The sequence below is a fragment of the Phyllostomus hastatus genome, unplaced genomic scaffold (assembly GCF_019186645.2).
Source record: "Phyllostomus hastatus isolate PE091 unplaced genomic scaffold, TTU_PhHast_1.1 phas_contig_113, whole genome shotgun sequence".
Classification (NCBI taxonomy): domain Eukaryota; kingdom Metazoa; phylum Chordata; class Mammalia; order Chiroptera; family Phyllostomidae; genus Phyllostomus; species Phyllostomus hastatus.
In genome coordinates, this window is record NW_025333530.1 from 8,289,463 (window position 1) to 8,309,166 (window position 19,704).

At 43.7% G+C, this 19,704-nt stretch overlaps 1 pseudogene; it reads left to right on the top strand.

Moving 5' to 3' along the window:
- The first annotated feature begins 11,133 nt into the window (after positions 1-11,133).
- Positions 11,134-17,702, top strand: LOC123817585 (annotated as a pseudogene).
- The last annotated feature ends 2,002 nt before the right edge of the window (positions 17,703-19,704 follow it).

The window sequence follows — 19,704 nt, forward strand, 5'->3', positions numbered from 1 at the left end:
GTTAAGGATGATCAGCCAGGGTCCCTGAATAATTGTGTGCAGGAAAGCCTCCTACCTTCCTTACTACCCCAATCTGAAACTTTCCTGTACTATTATATGAACAAGAAACAAACCTCCATTATGTTTAGTCACCAAATGTCTGGGGCTGTTTGTTATTGCAGCTAGCCTACCCTAATACATTCTCCAGGTCCACATCAGGTTGAAAGCCTACAGGGGGAAAGAGGGGAGCTCTCTCTTTTCCTGCTATGTGCCTCCTTTTCCTGCCTTCACTCTGTTGACCATCTGTAGTTTCTGACCCCTCTGGGGTTGGCAGGAACACCAAGCAGAGGTCAGAGGCAGGAAAGATCTTATTTGACTGGGACCATCATGCTCTTGATGTTTTTGTTGTTTTGGTACATACTACAAGTTGACTCCTTCTCTTGTGAGTTGCTTTATGGAGTGTGCTAAATGTCTTCTGTTTGTCCCTCCAGATCTAATCTTTCACCCCCTTCAGTCTGTTCTGGCCCCAGCAGAAGGTGGACCTGTATAGACTGCATTAAAGGGCTCCCTTATTTCTTAGCATCCATTGTGAATTTGACCAATGAGGATCACTGGAAGGAGACCAGAGAGAGGTAGGAGAGAGAGTTTGGGTTATTATTCCCCTGGTTCCCTCCCTGTGGCATTGCCACTGTCTGGCTGCACCCCTCTCTTAAAGGTCACAGCTCCTGTTGGGAAGTTCTTTCTACACACTGCCCTCTGTACCTGGGCTCTGATAACCATTCTTGCCCTCGCCCCTTCAGGACTAGGCTGTTATTAGCTCCAGAGCACTGCACTATCCCCCAAGGTCTCTTTCTACCTTGCCCACAGTTTCATACATAATCTGTTTATTAAACTGTGCTCAAGTGATTTAACTTAAGTGCCACCTCTTCTCCTGGTAGGCTCCGACTAAACAGTGGGCTCTTTGAAGATGCCCTACTAGAAGCATCCAACAGTGTGCAGTTTTGGTGAGATGGGCAATGCATCTACTGCACTGCTAACTTACAATTTACCCTCAGCTTCTGAGCATTCTGTGCTCGTCCCCTCATTGGAAGTCATATCACCTCACAGAGGACTTCACTGGGATAGAAAACTGAGGCTCAGAGATGTTCTGTATCTTGCCCAGTGCCCCAGAGCTAGTGAGTGGTTGAATGCAGGGTCAACTGCAGCTCCAGGTCTCATCAAAGCGAGTGCTCTTCCTTCTGCCACGTGTCCATGTGCATTACCAACTGCTTTCCCAAAGCAGTTGTACATGCTTGTACTCCCACCAATTAAAAAGTGAAGATCACCCTAGTTTTCTGCCTGATTAGAATTCTGCATGGATAAAAGAATCAATTAATAGAGCCGGCCTCCTTCTGGAAGGAAGACGTATGTCTGACACGATGATTCCACCAGGAACTCATAGAAAGGAGATATAACAAGTAATTTAGGCCTGGACTCTACTGTGCTTCTGCTGAACAAGACAGCTGTGACTCATTGAAAACAAGGTGCCAGCAACGGGCCCCCTTGGCAGGCAGGTGAGAAGGCCAAATGGCCATGTTTGCAAACACTTCAGTTTTAGTAGGACTGTCCCTGCTCCTGTAACCAACCCTGATCCCAGCCCTACTGTCCCATACCTGAAATGCCTTAAATTCATATGGGCACCTCTAGGCAAATGCAGTGTTGACACCACATCACCTCATCCTACCTTTGAATAGCAAAACAGGATGGGAAGGTATCTATTGCTCTCTTGCCTCCTACTTCCCAGAGCACAGGTCCCTTGCCAGCCCCTCAGTCCAGGTTTCCTTTTAAGTGGCATCAGTGGTCATGCCCCTAGGAAGCTTTCCTTGATCCTACCTCTCCTAGGTGCTTTCACAATGCCCTGTTCTTATGCCTTCTGTTAAGTCAACAAATGTTTATTCAACATAGATTACATGCCTGGTTCTCTTCCAGGACCTTGTTCTAAAATCTAGACTCTACAGTAGCACTTGTCTTACTGTTTTGTAATTGTTTGTTTACTTCAACAGACATCAGGTAAATCACTGACTTTAAAAAGGAAATATTTATATTTTTAGCTGGGCTAAAATTCTAAGAGGCCATATCTTATTATTATTTTTAAAATGTTTTATTTAAAAATTATTTAAAATCCTCTTTGTAGCCTAGTACATTGTACATTGCCAGCAGGTGCTTAATAGATGTTCACTGAATGAATGAATGGATACAGCATCTGGTATTGACTATTGGATAAGCTGAGATTTGAGTTTTTTTCCAACAGTCTTTTTTTTTGGCAGGGGAGAAAAAACTGAGCCAGTCAATTGCTGTTCAGTAGCACACCCAAGTCCATGGGGGCAAAGTCCAGATCGGGACTCAAGAGTCTTGGAGTGCCCACACCTCTCTCCTTCAATCTCTGCATTGTTCCTGGGCCCTCTTGCCCTTGTGAGGCCAGCACAACTACATGAAGCTGATGTGAAAGAGTTTCTTCTTCTGAATTCTGTGGAAAGGCCCCAGAGAGCTGACAAAACTGTGGGACCTTCACCATTATCTCTAAATGTTCCAGATGAAGACACTCGGGTCTAGAGGTTTATGGCTGCCCAAAGCCACCCAGGTGGAATTGGAGTGAGAAACTAAATCTGTTACCTTTCAGCCATACAGCACTGTCAAACCAGAGTTGTGGATTCTTGAGGGACCCACCCTGGGAGGGTTTAGGTCTAAGTGCCTCCTCCTCACTCAAAGAAGTACCAACATGCCTGAGTTGATGGCTGGTGAGCAATCACACTCGATAGGGAGGTGTTTGGGAAGGTACTGTGAGTCCTTCTGTCCCCAGCGTTCCCAGCATCTGGCCCAGCTGTGTGCAACAAAGGCTCAGTGAGTGCTTTGCCACAGGAATCTTAGAACAATAAAAACAACATTAGCAATTCACAGTTCTCTTAAGTGCTTTCATATACATTATTGCATTTCAGTACCTGCTCATTTGAAATTGTTGCAAGGTGTAAGCATATGATTAAAATATCAGTTAAGGCAAGTTCTGAAATAAATCAGTCTGTGTTTGAGCATGAGTTAAAAAACAAAACAAAACAAGAAAATAACAACTCATCAATGTAGAGCTAATTCCCTAGTCAGACCCACAACCTATCTCCCACCCACCGTACTTTTGTTCCAGCTTCATACTAACCACTGTACCCTGCACCCTCAGTTCTCCCTGCTTTTGCGCATGTTCTTATTATGCCATCTGTCAGGTATTCTCCCACTTTTATCTGTCTGTGAAAGAATATCTTCCTTAATCTTCAAAGCCCTGGTTATATATCTCCAATTTTGTTATAATTTTCTTAACACCTTTTTTTGCTCCCTTCACTCCTGCAGAATTAGCTGCTTCCTCCCGGGTGCTCTCACAGACTGTGTTATGTCACTTCTTACATTGTATTGTAACGATTAAGTTTGGTTCATTCTCCTTCATCAGCCTGAGCATCTTGAGAGCAAAGCTGTTTCATTATCTCTGGTGGCCGGTGCCTGATAGGTGTTGGATGCATGTCTGTTACATGACTGAGGACTGTGCCTGAGGCTTCTGTGGCCAGGTGGGGAGTCCCTGTGGATTGGCACTTATTAACCTGCTGTTCCCCATGTGTTCCAGGCCAATGCCAAACAGGGCTGGCTCCCTGGGGCTGAGGCCAGAGCTGAGGACCAGATCTCTCTTTCTGCATGAACCTGCCTATCAGGTGATAAACAAATTTCATGTTTTACAACTTATTTGCTTTACTTTCTAACCAGATTTCTCAGCAGAACAAAACAAAACAAAACAAACCAAAACTCCACAGAAATCCATTCTCTTTGCAAACAATAAAATAAGTAGCAAAGATTAGGGAAGATTTGACTTCTTTGAACCCAGCTGGCAATGTGTTTTATGTTGTTTTTTTCCCCAAAAACTGATAGGCAGTAGTAAGGCCTGTGTATATCTGCACATGTGTGAGTGAGCATGTGGTAGCATGCAGATACACACACACGGATGACAGTGTGGTTGAAGGACTGTGGGTTTGGAAGGTCAGCCACACTGAGGTTCAAATACAGGCTGACTGCTCATCAGCTGTAGGATCCAGGGTTTCTGTAAAATGGGGATAAAAAGACCTACACTGTGAGCTCACTGTGAGGACCCCAAGGCAGCCGAGAGCTGGTGTAGTTCCCCACACTCAGAAACTGTCTCCAAAGGCAGTTGGAGTACTGATGCCTTGTGTTCTTGGAAAGCTCTCTTTCTCTGGTACCTTACACACACACTTGTCCCATCTGGCATTAGACAGAACCACCAATTGTCATTTATCTTTTCTTGTGCATCTATCTATCTTCTTAGTGGCCCTGAGCCCCCTGAAAGGCAGGGCTGGCTCTAATACTTCTTTCTGCTTTGCAGAGACCTTGCAGAGGAGATGCTCACTGGATGGGTTGGCCAGAGGGGCCATGACTCCATTGGGAAGTGTTGGGAACTGCCCTGACTGGTATCAGAAAACTGAAACCCCCGCCTAGGCTAGGCTAAGGGAACACCCTTGGAACCGTGAGCCGGCAAGGAGACAAAAGCTTATCTCCCTGGCAGTAATGCTGTTTCTGCTGCTGAACCCCAAAAAGCTTGGTCGGTTAGCCAAAGACGGGTAAGATTCCCCACGGGGGGAACAACCCAAGCCAGGCACGATCACTTTGGGAGGCCCCCCAAAAGAAGGACTTGGGGGGCTGCAGCAAAAGGGGGTGATGGACCCTCACTCCTCGGCTTTGACAAAGTCTGAGTTCTCAGCGTCCGGAAGAAAATCTCCTTATCTCTCGGTGGCCTTAGTTCCCACGCTCCACCTAAGCCTGAAACAATGACGGGGAAGTACAGCTCGGTACTGGGAAGTGCGGATTTCCTGGGGTGATCAGGCCTAAGAAAGAATATGTAAATTACTGTGAAACCTTCTTTGTTCAAGAATGCTCTCAGTTGAATGAGGAGGGTCTTAGGAGGAAGCTAGTTTGTTCCTCAGCCTTACAGCTCTTTGACCCCCAACTCAATAGACCGGCAGAGTTCTTTGTTTCCTATATTCCTTACTTCCCCTAATGAGTATTGTACGTTACCTGAGTTATTATGCAAAATGAGCCTAATAAAAGCAGGTATGGATGGTGGATCGGCGCGCTCCCCACTAGGGGGGGTGGCCATTCTGTCCCTACTTCCCCACAGAAACTGGTTTGTCTCTGTGCATGTGTGTTTTTTCTCGCGTATTGTCGAACCATCCACAGTGTGCCGTGGTCACTGCTAGCCGGTGACCCACGCGCAACAGGGAAGACCTCAGGAAGAGTCTGAATCCCCATGAGTGTCTTCGCTGTTCTGCTTCTAGGTTACACTTCAGACTCTGACTTCTGGGTGTGGGCAGAGCCCTGAAACCAAAAGATCATTTCAGAAGCTGCTTCCAGGCCCTACTCCTGGTCAAAGGTGTGAGGATGAGTAGCATGATTGGCCAGCCAGACAGAACACAGGCTTCACTGGCAACTCTTTCATCAGTGAGCTGCAATCCTTTGGCCTCAGCATCTGAGTCATAGAAATGGGAATAGTAACACTTCCTTCATAGGACTGCTTCCAGGATGAAATGATAAGGCAGTGAAACATAGTAAGTGGAACAGGGCTTGGCACATGTTAAGGTATTTGGGGGGTTTTTTGGTTAACACAATAGTCTTTCAATTTTAAGATGCCACTGATTATGAGATGCATTATAGATAACAAATTTTCAGGAAAAATTTGAGTGTCAATTACCAATGAAATTCATATGACCTAACCTCAGACACATCAGAGTGCATAAACAAGCTGTGAATTGTCTCCACAGGGACGAATTCCTGAGGGACAAGTACACAAGGTAAGAAGCAATAACCACCAACACAATTAGATGACTGCCATGGTGACATCCTGATGACCACCCTGACGCAGTGGACCCAAAGCCTGCACTGCAGCCTCTCCTGGGCCTGCGCCAGAGAGAGAGAGCGTTGGTTGGACTACTGGGCTTTACTTAGGGTTCAGGCCTTTGGAAGTCAAGCCTGACCTAGGCCAGGCATATCCTCAGTGTCTGCCCCACCATCAAGTGGGGTCAGCCTGCAGCTGGTGGCTGGCAGACCTGTCTCCACTGCTTGGCTTCCTCAGTGTCCTTAGGGCTTCTTTGCTCCTCTTGGAGTTGGGAAGGAGAGGATAGCTTCTGCTGGAGCTGCCCCCTTTTCTCTGCACTGGCTTAGGCTATATGGCTGGTGCTTGTGTTTTGATTCCCCTTCCTAAGTTTATTGTATCTGCCAGGCTTTAGTTAGGAAAACAGAAGCCACACTAAGCATATTAAACAGAGGAGGTTTAACACAGGCTGTGGGGCACATAGGTGCTGGAAGGCTGGGCCAACAAAGGGATACTGTGAAGTTCTCCAGAGCTCATTAACTGCTGGAAGAAGCTACCACAGCTGGGGCTGGGGAACGCATGGGAGGAGCAGCCACCATGGAGGAGAGGCTCTAGATTTGGGATTATGGAAATAACACAGTGATTTAGAGACACTGCCAAAAGAAGAAAGAAAGAGTGCAAGACATAGAGGAAGAACAATAGCTTCTCCTCTTCTTCTGCCTTCTGTTTGCCCTCAGTATCTTTGTTGAGAAAGCCTCTGAGGATGTCAGCTGGTAAAGGGACTTAGGCATTATAGCATAGCATTCAGGGGATGGGCTTGGGTCTGAGAGACAGTAGGTGGAAATAAGTACAGTCAGGCAGTGAGCAAATATTTATAATTGCCTTCTAAATGCCAGGCATGGTGGTAGTGCTGGGGAGTCATCAGCGAACCAAACAGAAAAGTCCCTGCCCTATAAGAGCCCACATTTTAGTGGAGAAATAACCAACAAACATAAAAATGTAAAGTACATAGTATCTCAGGTGGTAGTAAGAGTCATAAAGAAAATACAACAGGGAAGGGCCTAGGGAGTGGTGGGAGTAGGTGGGTGGGCAGGAAAGGTTTTGCTGAGAGAGGTATTTCACTGAGAAGTGAGGGAGAGAGCCTTGATGCTGTCTGGGGAAGAGTCAGTACAGGTAGAGACACAGCAAATGCAAAGGCCCTGGGGCCTGTCACATTCAAGGAATAAAACAGAGGCTAGAGAAGAGTGTTAAGGAGAGAAGTAATAGGAAATGAAGCCAGGGAGCCAGCTCCCAAGACCAGTTTGGGTTCCAGAAGGAAAAATTGGAAACCCCTTAGAACAAGCAAGTCACCTAAAAGTCTTTACACAAGTGTTTATTAGGCCCAGCTCCCTCCTGACAGCAGACCTGGGTTGTTTGCAGGGCCTCCCTCCCACCTCTTGTAGGCTCAGAAAAGAGGTCAAAAGTGTAGGTCTTAAAGACAGACCCTGCAGGGCCTGGGGGGCCATTAAAAAGCTTTTATGCTGAGTGAGATGGAAAGCCATTTTCTTCTGCCCTTCTCAGTACCCGCTTTCTCCTCCCCGCTCCAAATCAGAAGTAGAGGTCCACATGTGTAGGAGACTGTTCTGAGTGGCGTGGGCCCAGCTCCCACTCGGAGATGCACAGGACCCACACCCACAGATACGTTCTCCCATGGGGAATCAGGCCTGCAATGTACCTAGGTCACTATGAGTCTTGCTTTTTGCTAAAACTCTCTCACCCTGAATTGAGGACATTTACTGCAAAGTAAGTTCCTAAAATTCATGCTAAACCTTCCAAAGATGAGTGTAACCAGTTCAACTGCTTTTGCCTTTTCATTTGCAAATATCTCTCTCTTCTGTGTTGTAATTAGTGACATTGGCTCCTTTGTTTTCAGTAAAAGGTAACCACCTAAAGCGAACCTGTGCATAGTAAATGAGGACCATCATGTAATGTGCCTGGAGATAGAAATAAAGGCCTGTTATGACAGAGGTCTTGGCTTTTGCTCCCCTTGAGAGAAAAGCCATGCTGTCCCTTTTCCTCCACTGGACTTGGTAGTCCGTGTGAATACCTCATTTCATCCATAATAATGCGGACACTGTGGGCCAGTGTCTGCATCACACATGGAACCCCAGCTCAGTAACTGGGATTCTCCTTTGTCTGATCCCAACAGATACTCATTGTCTACTAGACTTTTGTCTTCTTGAAAATGGGGCCCTGCCTATATTTCATATCTCTATGTATTTAACCAGTGCTTGGCACCCAATAGGGACTTAGTAAATAACACTGAATGCATGAATGGTTAAACTGACTTCATCTCTCATTTGCCACCAGCCTTGTGACAGGTTGATTCAGCTGACTCAAAGAGATTGTCATTTGGGTGCAATTGTTAGTTGGAGTAAGCTAAATAATAGAGCAGTTTCTTGATTGAATTTTTAAGTTGGGTCATGAAACTTGTGTGGCTGTAGTCTCAATCTCCATGAAAACTTTGGGACCAAGGAATTACTATACACAGATATGTCCACCCCACTGCTTTCTGGTAGCAATGGAGGATTTTCCTCCTTCCTTTTATTAGTGATAAAGGTTTTGTTGGAGATAATTGTATTTTTAGCAGCACAGTTAATGAACTAGCTAAGCATCAATAGATGGAATCATAAAACCATTAAACACCAAGAGCAATAATGGGAAACTGTGTCTGGTGGCAATGAAATTAAGTGTCTTTATGAGGGCACTTTCTTTTCTCCTCAGCTCTCTTGCCCTCTCGAGGACACGGTGACTGCTGCTCCTAATTGCTGTTTTACTAAAATGCACAATGCTATCCTTTTGTGTTTTAATTCAATGTATTTCTAGGGCCTTCAGGATCATTAAACTCTCCACCAAGGGAGTGCAGTAGAAGTGGTGGTTATCAAAGCATCTGGAAATGGCCCAGGAATGTAGGAGAATGAGGACAGCAGCAAAGGCGGAGAAGAAATAGAAAAGACCTGTTGGTCTCAGTACTGAACCCTAAGTGGTGAGTACCAGTGCTCAAGGGTGAGCCCCTGCAGGTCTTTGGTACAACCTCTGAAGTCAGGACAGGGCCACTCCTAGAGGGATTGGGTGTCCATGGCTATATCTGTACTTGAACCATATACTTTTTAGTACAGCTGGCCAGGCCTAGTGCTATCACAGGGTTAAGAAGTGAATTAAAGCCATGATATAGACATGGTGTTGTTTCCTTGAGCTACCTGTAAATCCTGTGTACACTAAGTTTCTTTCCATCCTCTGAGGAATTGGAAGGACTGACTGAAGTCTCATAATGATCATGGTCAGCTGGAACTATAAGGCCAAACATGATGGAATTTAATAGGGGCAAATGTAAATGGCACCCTTTGCTTTACAAGATCAGTTGTTCATATAAAGGATGAAAAACCTGACTTAACAGCAGTTAAGTTCAACAAAAACTAGTAGAGTCAATTGGCTGTGAATTCCGTGTATGCCAGCAGTGCCATGTGGCTGCCTCTTCTCCCCCGGCTAATGCATTGTTGATGTATGAAGTAGCGCAGAGGAACCCATGAAGATGGTCATCCAACCAGAACAGAGAAGCACCTGCAAGAACGGTGCAGCAGCCTAGGAGAGGCCAGCTCACAGATATCAGATGGGCCTGAGCTTCAGGGAGACACTTGGAGGCTGGTCTAGGCATACCTCCAACGAAATACCTGGAAAAACCAGAATCAGGGGTATAATTCTAAACCCGCCAGCTGGCCTCAGAGAGAGGGATTTGGGCTAGGAGTAGAAAGAAGTGCAGACCAAGGAAATGATAGAGAGAAGAGGAGCCCCCAAAAGTTGATCACTGTATTAATGTGTTTCAATCAAGTTTTTGAATGCTGACATAATCTTAGCCCTCTGCTGTGGGAAATGCGATGAAAGCATAGGCACAGTATAAGCATTGCTAACTGGCCCAGCTCAGACCACAAGTGTTATTCAGAGGATGGTGAGGTCTGTGAGGACAGGGGCATCAAGGAAGATGTCATGGGAGAGAGCTGGTGGGGGTGTGGGCAGGCAGGGGAGATGTCACTGGCAAGGCATGAATTGAGGAAAATGAGAAAAACAGCTGACTGGAGTCTTGGGAAATAAGGTGGGATAGACAAGGGTAAGGCCAGAGCATGGCATGCTCAGTGGGCCAGACGAGGAGCTGAGATGTGATGCATGTGCTGAGCTGAGTTCTTATCTGTGGATGCGGAGTTCACGCAAGAGCTCCCTGGCTGGGGAAGATGACTTGAAGGATGACTCTGAGTCTTTGACTTTCCTCCTGATTGGTTTCTCCCTTTGCAGTGTGTGCCTGGGGATGAGGGGCTGATGACCCATGTGTTGTGCTGACGATGTGCAGCAGATGTGACTGCTGGGACAGCAGTGAGAAGGCCAGCTCCAAGAGAAATCTGTGGCAGAGAAACCCTAGTGCCTTCTGATGGGAAACCAAACTAAGAGAGAGCAGAATGTGCAGGTGCTCCTCAACTGCAGAGTGTAAGAGATTTCCTTTCTTCTCTTCCTTCCTTGTTCCCTCTCACTGTCCTCCTCCAACATGTATTTATTGAGCAATACAAAGAGGATCAGAACACAACATAGGTCCTACTCCTTGTAGTTCATAGTGGAGAGGAGAGACACATGAATAAGTAACATTAGTTATTTGATTTTTTAAAAAATCCTTGCCCAAGTTTGTATTTATTGATTTGAGAGAGAGAGAGAGAGAGAGAGAGAGAGAGAGAGAGAGAGAGAGAGAGAGAGATATTAATCAGTTGCCTTCCATATGTGTTTTGCCAGGTACTGAACCTGCAACCTAGGTATGTGCTCTGATTGGGGAAACTGTCAGTGCACAGGATGACATTCCAACCAACTGAGCCACACCTGCCAGAGCTATTTATTTGATTTTAAGATGAACCCTCAATATATCAATAATAACAGATTTTCAGAAGAAAAAAATCAGAAACACTACCACACTAAACATACACATTGCTACAAAACATCTTGATTTTAGAAACAGTCAAATGTGAAAAAATGTGTATTTAGAGTGGGTACAGTGACCTATCAGGACATAAAAATGTGGGGAAAATGTGTCTTAATTGTGGTGGTTTACAGCAGTGCGATCATTGTCACAACAGTAGTGGGTACAAAGTGCCATTGGAACCCACTGGAGGAAGCTCATAAAGCTGCTTGAGGACACCAATCAGGCTTCAGTAGGAGGTGGTGCTAGAAGGCTGCCTTCTGGGAGAATGGCGGTGAACCAGGGTGGGTAAAGAGGCCAGAAGAGGGGGTTGGGGCAAGGGAGCAGCTTTGGCAGAAGAAAGAGAGAAAGAAGAGTGTGATGCTTTCTGGGAGCAGTTACTGGGTCTCATTGTGACTGCTGTTATCAGTGAGTGGATGGACAGAGGACACCTTCAGTCTGGAGGGGCCTGGACCAGTTTCACCATAAGGACAGAAGGGAAGGAGATGTGGGCTCCCTGGTGTGACAGGATGAGGCATCTCTGCTAGACTTGCCCACATCTTGAAAAGTTCTCTGTTTTCTATTTACATAAGGTATAAACCCATTGCCTAATGCAAAATGATGTGTTCTCACATAGTGAGAAAATACAATAGATTTCAATCAATAGACTTGGAATTTTTCATTAAGTCTATTTGCCTATTTCCTTAAACCTTTTCTCCAGGGGAAGTACACTCTTTTGAAGTGATTGATTGTGTTGTCTATCCTCTACCCACCTCACCCTCCCTCAACACATGTACTTCTTACAGCTTCTCTCTCTTTCTCGCTCTCTGTCCCCTTCTCCCCCTCCTCCTCCTCAGTTGTTGTAAAGAAGCTGTTCAGCTGCAACTTTAGGCATGCCTCAAGGAATACCTTTTTGTTCAGATGTGTGTGTGCGTGCACCCATGTGAGGTTGTTTCTGAATTTCATCCTCACAAAATAACCTTTGGGTATCAGTATGATGAGGATGCCATTAGCAGGAAATTCATCTGCATTGGTTCCAGGAGTGGGGAAAGCTACTGCAGTGTTGAAAGAAAGCTCAATAACCAGTTTGGAATGTTCTTTGCAGGAAGGCCTCTTGAAAGTTGGAGAGTACAGGATTACTTAGGACATTCTCCTGGACTGTGTCTCTTTGTGCTCTCAGGGAATGCTATTCTTCTGGGGCAGAGGAGCTCCCCCTGGTCCTCTCTGCATTCACTCAATAGCTCAGTGCACCCTGGGCCTAGAAGAGAGAATACCACTGCTGCTTCCTCTTCATCCTTGAAGAAGGCACTGAGCTATTGGAGCACAGAGAATTGGGGTAGATGTAGGCTGTGATGGAGATGGCACCCAGGAGGAGGCATCAGTCTGGCTCCTCCTGCTGGTGCCACCACTGGAGCCTCTTTGGAGCATATTTCCTCATCTGAAAAATCAGATTATTTACTATTTGATCTCTACATTTGTCCTAGCTCTGTGATAGTGATTCAAACAAGAATAAAGCCACTATTGCTGAATATTTATACTGTGTGCCAGGCAATCTGCTAAGAGCTTTACATATATTATCTCATTTAATCTTTAAAAAAATTTTTCTTTTTCAATTTTTAAAATATATTTTATTGCTTCTGCTATTACAGTTGTCCCATTTTTTCCCTCTCCTTTATTCCCCTCCACTCTGTACTGCCCTTCCCACCAGCATTCCCCTGCTTTAGTTCATGTCCATGGGTCATACACATAAGTTCTTTGGCTTCTACATTTCCTACACTATTCTTAACCTCCCCCTGTCTATTTTCTACCTACCATTTATGCTTCTTATTCCCTGTATCTTTTCCTCCTTTCTCTCCCTCCCTCACTGATAACCCTCCATGTGATCTCCATTTCTGTGATTCTGTTCCTGTTCTAGTTATTTGCTTAGTTTGTTTTTGTTTTAGGTTCAGTTGTTGATAGTTGTGAGTTTATTGTCATTTTACTGTTCATAGTTTTGATCATTATCTATTTGTTGGATAAGTCCCTTCAACATTTCATATAATAAAATCTTGGTGGTGACGAACTCCTTTAACTTGACCTTATCTGGGAAGCACTTTATCTGCCCTTCCATTCTAAATGAAAGCTTTGCTGGATAGAGTAATATTGGATGCAGGTCCTTGCCTTTCATGACTTGGAATACTTCTTTCCAGCCCCTTCCTGCCTGAAACGTTTCTTTTGAGAATACAGTTTATAGTCTTATGGGCATTCCTTTGTAGGTAACTGTCTCCTTTTCTCTTGCTGCTTCTCTTTAATCTTGGGTAATGTAATTATGATGTGCCTTGGTGTGTGCTTCCTTCATCCAACTTCTTTGGGACTCTCTGAGCTTCCTGGACTTCGTGGAAGTCTATTTCTTTTGCCAGATTGGTGAAGTTCTCCTTCATTATTTGTTCAAATAAGTTTTCAATTTCTTGCTCTTCCTCTTCTCCTTCTGGTACCCCTATAATTCAGATGTTGGAACATTTAAAGTTTTCCCAGAGGTTCCTAAGTCTCTCCTCATTTATTTTAATTCTCGTTTCTTCATTCTGTTCCAGTTGGATGTTTATATCTTCCTTTTGTTCCAAATCATTGATTTGAGTCCTGGTTTCCTTCCCTTCACTGTTGGTTCCCTGTACATTTTCCTTTATTTTACTTTTCATAGCCTTCACTTTTTCTTCTATTTTGTGACTATACTTAACCAATTCTGTGAGCATCCTGATTACCAGTGTTTTGAACTATGCATCTAGTAGGTTGGCTAACTTTTTGTCACTTAGTTGTATTTTTTTCTGGAAGTTTGATCTGTTCCTTCATTTGGGCCATTTTTTTTCTCTTAGCACACCTATTATGTAGTAAGGGGTGGAACCTTAGGTATTTACCTGGGTGGGGCAATTGAGATGGCTGCATTGTGTCGCAGTATTTGGGGGAGGGGTCTGAGAGGGAACAATGCCTCTTGCTCAGCTCTCTGACGGCTTTCAGTCACTTCTTTCGATACCGACAAGCCAGTTGGGCTCTTCTGGTGCTGATACCCAGGTGGGTGGGTTTGTGTACATTCTAGAACACTGTGGGTCTCTCCAATAAACTCTCCTGTGAGGCTGGGAGTTTCTCCTGCCCCTGTAACCCCCATAGGTTTTTTCAGTCAGAGGTATTGAGGCTTTATTTCCCTGCACTGGAACTCTGGGTTGCGTGCATAGTCTGTCTCGCTCCCCAGTTGTTCCTCCTGATTTATCTGTACATAAATGTGGGACCACCTGCCCTGTCAGCTGCCGCCTTGCCACAAGTCCTCTCTGTCATGGTTGCCTGTCTCTGCCCCTCCTACCAGTCTGGATGAATGTTTCTTCTTTAACTCCTTGGTTGTTGGACTTCCATACAGTTCAATTTTCTGTCAGTTCTGGTTGTCTTTCTATTGTTAAATTGGTTGTTGTCCTTCTTTTGACTGTGCAAAGAGGCACAGTGTATTTACCTATGCCTCCACCTTTGGCAGACATCCTCATTTAATCTTGATGGCAACTTTATGAGGTTTGTAAAAAATGATAAGGCAGCTGCTTTAAAATGTAGCCATAGCTGCCATCCCAGAGGAACTGCCTTGCATGTCTATACCTCAAATCTCTGGAATGTTAAAACTGGGCAAAATAACCTTTCCACTAGACCTAAAGCAACCTTGTGTCCCAAAGAACTGTTTGCAAGGATAACAAGACAGCAGATATTATGACTACCAGACTATCCTTTATCTGAAATGTAGCATTTCCTTCAATTATGAATGTGACAACAAACTGGTAGTCTTAACCTGATTTGTGATTTTGTCTATAGAAATCACAAATATTTTCATATTACATTATAGTTGTAGATGTCTGGAAATGCCATTGACGTGTACCACTATTTTGAAACCATAGGTGCTGTTAGACCAGTCACTAGAAGTGTGGGATCAGTCACCCCACATTCTCCTGTGAGGTAGCTGGCTGCTGTCTGGCAATTCTGTAGGCATGGTGGCCACTGAGCAGTGAATGTGAGTGTTCTCACGGGGGTGAGCTGGGCATTTCAGCATTCCTGACTGTAATCACCTAACTGTCATCAATAAGCAGTAGTTGAATCATTTTCATAGTTAGCTAAAGTTTTGCAAATCTGAATGACTCTAATGTGAGTTTTTCACTCTCCATCTTCAATGCAGCCTTTGGTGACAGATGAATTCAAACATGTCTGATTGCTGATCTAACTGTCCAAAGTGATACTTAGCTCCCTGTGATAGCTAACAGACTGTACTGTGACACAGGTCGTGCACAGTGTGGTAAGCTCTGTGCAGCAGTCCCGCTTTTGACTTGTTTTTCCCTTTTTACACATCTGTGTTATGAAGTCAAGTCTTACATGCATAGTATGTTATTCATACATTGTTTTTGTACTATTATCCTGGGAAATGCCACACACTAAAAAAAATGCCCATGTGGGAAACAGTCACAATATAAGAAATGAGAACCACTGTTTCTAGAAAATCATGAAGTCTCACAGGAAACAATAGCTAAATTCCAGGGAGGACACAGCTCCTGAGAAACTGCTATAATCCCCATCTATGCCAAAGCTAAAAGAAGTGAATAGTGCAAAAACTTTGGCTAATCATAAAACCTGTCACAAAATTTAATGAATAATTTATACTTTACTTAATTAACATACAAATTATTCCCTCCTACATAGATTTAGCAAACAAATTACTTAGGAACCACAAACAAAATATCACACTTCACAGAATGTCAATGGAACAAAATATTTTATTTTAGTTTTATTTATTATTTATTTTTTGCACATCCAATTTATTTTGAGCTGGCAAAGAAAAGGAAAATCTGATGAAAACTGTATACCTGGTTTCATTTACATTAGTGAAGCAAGGGTACAGAAAAGCTGTAATGACTTCTTTTCTTTTGCAGAAAAATTCTTGAGAATGGCATTTTGAAGTCAGGAAGACTGAAAGTGTACTTCAGTCTCCCTATTTAGGAAATACATCTAAAGAAAATGCAGGGTTTTGTGTGTATGTAGAAAAGAAAACTCAATTTTAAAAAGCAAAGATACTTCAAAAATGTGGATTTGCCATTTCATGAAAACCTTTTCTGAAAGTATCCTTAAAATTTTCTACCAGGTGCCAAACTAAAGAAGCCTCCTACTACTGGAGAAACTTTACCTGAAGCCACATGCAGGGGAAATGTGGTGGGGCTGGAAGTGGCTCTCTAGTCAAACCAAGTGCTTTCAACAATAGCGGATGTATTTTGAAGTGTGTTATGGAGGAAATGGCAGCCTTGCCATTCCCCTCAGTAAGTCACTTGAAGCTACAGACATCTTTCAACATAGCCACATCCTTGTTTTCTTCATGGTGAGCCTGCTAACGTCAACAAAGAGAAGTTCTTTTTTTTTAAAGTATATTTTTGCTTCTGCTATTACAGTTGTCCCATTTTTTCCTCCTCTTCATTCCCCTCCACTGTGCACTACTCCCACCAGCATTCCCCCACCTTAGTTCATGTCCATGGTCATACACATAAGTTCTTTGGCTTCTACATTTCCTACACTATTTTTAACCTCCCCCTGTCTATTTTGTGCCTACCATTTATGCTTTTTATTCCCTGTATCTTTTCCCCCTTTCTCCCCTCCCCCTCCCCCACTGATAACCACTGCCACTACTTCTGCAGGATTTTACAGCCAGAGGTTTTGAGGTTTTCTTTTCCTGCACTGGAACCCTGGGTTGCACAATCTGTTTAGCTCCCAGTTGTTCCTCCTGGTTCACCTGCACACAAATGTGGGACCACGAGTCAATGCCTTGCCTGCCTGGCCCTCTAGCCCCAACCTTGCTATGAGTCTTCTCACCCCAGCTGCCCATCTCTACCCCTCCTACCAGTCTGGATGAATGTTTCTTCTTTAACTCCTTGGTTATTGAATTTCCATACAGTTTGATTTTTTGGCAGTTTGGTGTTATTTGTTTTTAAATTTGTTGTTGTCCTTCTTTCAGTTGTGCGAGGCAGCAAAGCATATCTACCTATGCCTCCATCTTGGCTGGAAGTCAACAAAGAGGAGTTCTTGGTTTGTGGATACCTTTGCAAACTGCAGACTGCTGACAGTTTGGAAATGGTGTACAATTTCTTTTCAAGCTTCGTATCCTTGCAGAGGAGCTCCTGTGATGCTTGATTGGGCATCTGACGTTACTTTAGTGCAAATGGAAGCACTTCACGATGTATTCACTTGCTGCATTTAACACAGGCATTTTCTGGCTTTTCCAAAAATCCTGAGAGAGAGGTTCTGTTGATAGTCATAAAAATCATCAACTTTGTCAAAAGCTGGTCTTTCAGTTATAGTATTTTTATAGGTTTTGTCAAGAAATGGTAGCAGAGCAGTTTGAATTTCGGTGGGACAAAATAGGTGGTGGGATCTCGCTGGGTGTCTGACTAGTTCTTTTCCTGCCTTGCTCGTTTGAGCTTCTGCAGATTTCAAAAGGGCTGGAGGAAGGCTGGGAAACACTCCTCAAAGGCAAAGACAAATGCAGTTTCCCGCTCACAAGGAGCCGGCTTGCAGTTTCCAGTGGGCCATATTCATCGGCACCTGAAATCTAGGACAGCCAGTCATGGACGTGTGGGCCCAACTGCTGCTATGTACAGGCAGCCACTGTGGAGTACCTCACTGCAGAGGAATGTACTTGCATCAGCAGGAAAAGCATCAAAAGACTTAAAGTAAAGTGTATTACCCCTCGCTATTTGCAACTTGCTATTAGTGGAGGTGAATTGGACTCTCTCATCAAGGGTACAGTTGCTGCTGGTGGTGTCATTCCACACACCCCCAAGTCTCTGGGAGAAAGGACAGCAGAAGACTGTCTAAAGGATGGTGGGATTTCTCATTACCTCAGGACCCTAAATACTCTGACAGCTGTCCAGTGATGGTGATTCCAGTGGACTACCTCTGTGAAAAGCACAATCTTGCCTTTTTGTAATTCTATTTCAGCAAGTTGAAAGTTTAATTAGTTTTCCAACCAACCCAATTTCTGCGTTTGAGTCTTAACCATACTTAAGTGTGGCTTCAAAGAAGCTATTGATTCTGAAGTAGTGGGTTTTGATTGAGTTGACTACTTATAAAAACTGGATTTTGATTGTGATGCAGAAATTATAGTAACAAACATTTGATTTTGTACAGACATTATTTCCACTCCAGTGGATAAGCTCAACAAAGGTCATATCCCCGCACCCTCCCCACCCCCACCTCAACCAAAAAAAAAAAAAAAGAAGAAATGGTAGCAGAAAGTTAGGGGCTTCTCTACCACAAAGAAGCTCACTGACTTTCGAGAGGACAGTTTCACTTTTTAAAAAAGAAAAAGAAAATTCATTTTGGAACACTTTGAAAGAAAGAATTTTGCCTGTTTTGTTGGCTTACCTGGCAGATTTTTAACCATTTGAATGAGATGGCTCTTTGAATTTAAGGTCCTGATATCGCCATGATAGATGCTTCTGAAAACATTACCAACTTTGCTGGCCAAGCTGCTGGCAAGAGACTGGCATCTTCACAAACTTTCTTCCTTTCTCTCTCTCTCTTCCTCCTTTACCCCTCCCTCCCTTCCTCCCTTCTTTCGTCCATTCTTTTCTTTTGTATTTTATTTTATTTTTAGGGAGAGGGGAAGGGAGGGAAAAAGAAAGACAGAGAAACATCAATGTGCATGAGAAACATCTGTCTGTTACCTCTTACACACCCCTAACCAGAGACCAGGCCCACAACCCAGTCATGTGCCATGGGACTGGGAATCCAACCGGTGACCTTTCCCTTTGCAGGAGGACACCCAACCCACTGAGCCATACTGATCAGGGCACTTCACAAACTTCCAAATGCTGAAGAAAGTGCTTTATCTCAGTGGAGCCAAGTTACAAAATTCTGTCAATTTTTTGAAAAGAGTAATCTATAAACACCTGGAAATGCTTTAGAACTCTTGCAAAAGTCATTTCTATCTTGATGGTAACAAAATTGAACCCTAGAGCCTCATTCTTTTTCTTTCTTATACTTGTATAAACTGTACCAAAGGTGTTGATCTAGCTAAAGATGAATTCATTGATCTTAGGACCAAAAAACCCCACTGTAACTGAAATTTCACTAAAAATCCTTGGAGAGTTTTGGTGCTCCCTGGGAGACACTTATTTTTACTTTGTGAAAGGAGCTGAGGAAGCTTTAATTCTGCTTCAATGCTGTATCTTTGAGGATTGGATTTTCAACATTGTTACCATAAAAATATATCAAAATCAATTGGATTTCCGACAGGACCTGTGTATTATTTTGTCAGAGATATTCCACCATTTTATGTTCTTATTCAAGGTAAGCAAAAATGTAACTTTAACTTGACTGTATTTCAAATGTCTTATTTTTCTAATGCAGTGCAAAGAAGCAGATCTATTATAACAAATACATTTTATTTTTGAATTTAATGACAAATGTGCAGTGTATTTTTATAAAATTTTCAGAATTACAGAAAACAAGCTTTCAGTGTAGAGATAGACTTATAGCAAACACATTTTAAAAATAATACTTTGGTAACTGCATTTTACTATACTTAGTTTTTTTGTAATCCTGTGCATTTATTGCATGAATTGAAAAAGCATTATTCTAAAGAATGTCCATAGGCTTCACCAGACTGCCCACTGGATCTGTGGTGTGAAAACAACAAAGAACTCACTCTAAGAGGATGTGATCAGCTGCCATGCTCTCAAGTTGCTTAAATGTGCGAAAAAGCAGGTTTGATGTGTATTAGAGTAGAGGCTGGAAAGGAAAAGCTCCCCTCATTCGTGTAGGCCAGCTGACAGGGTCCTGTGCTTCCAGGAAAACCGCTGAAGGAGTCAGCGAT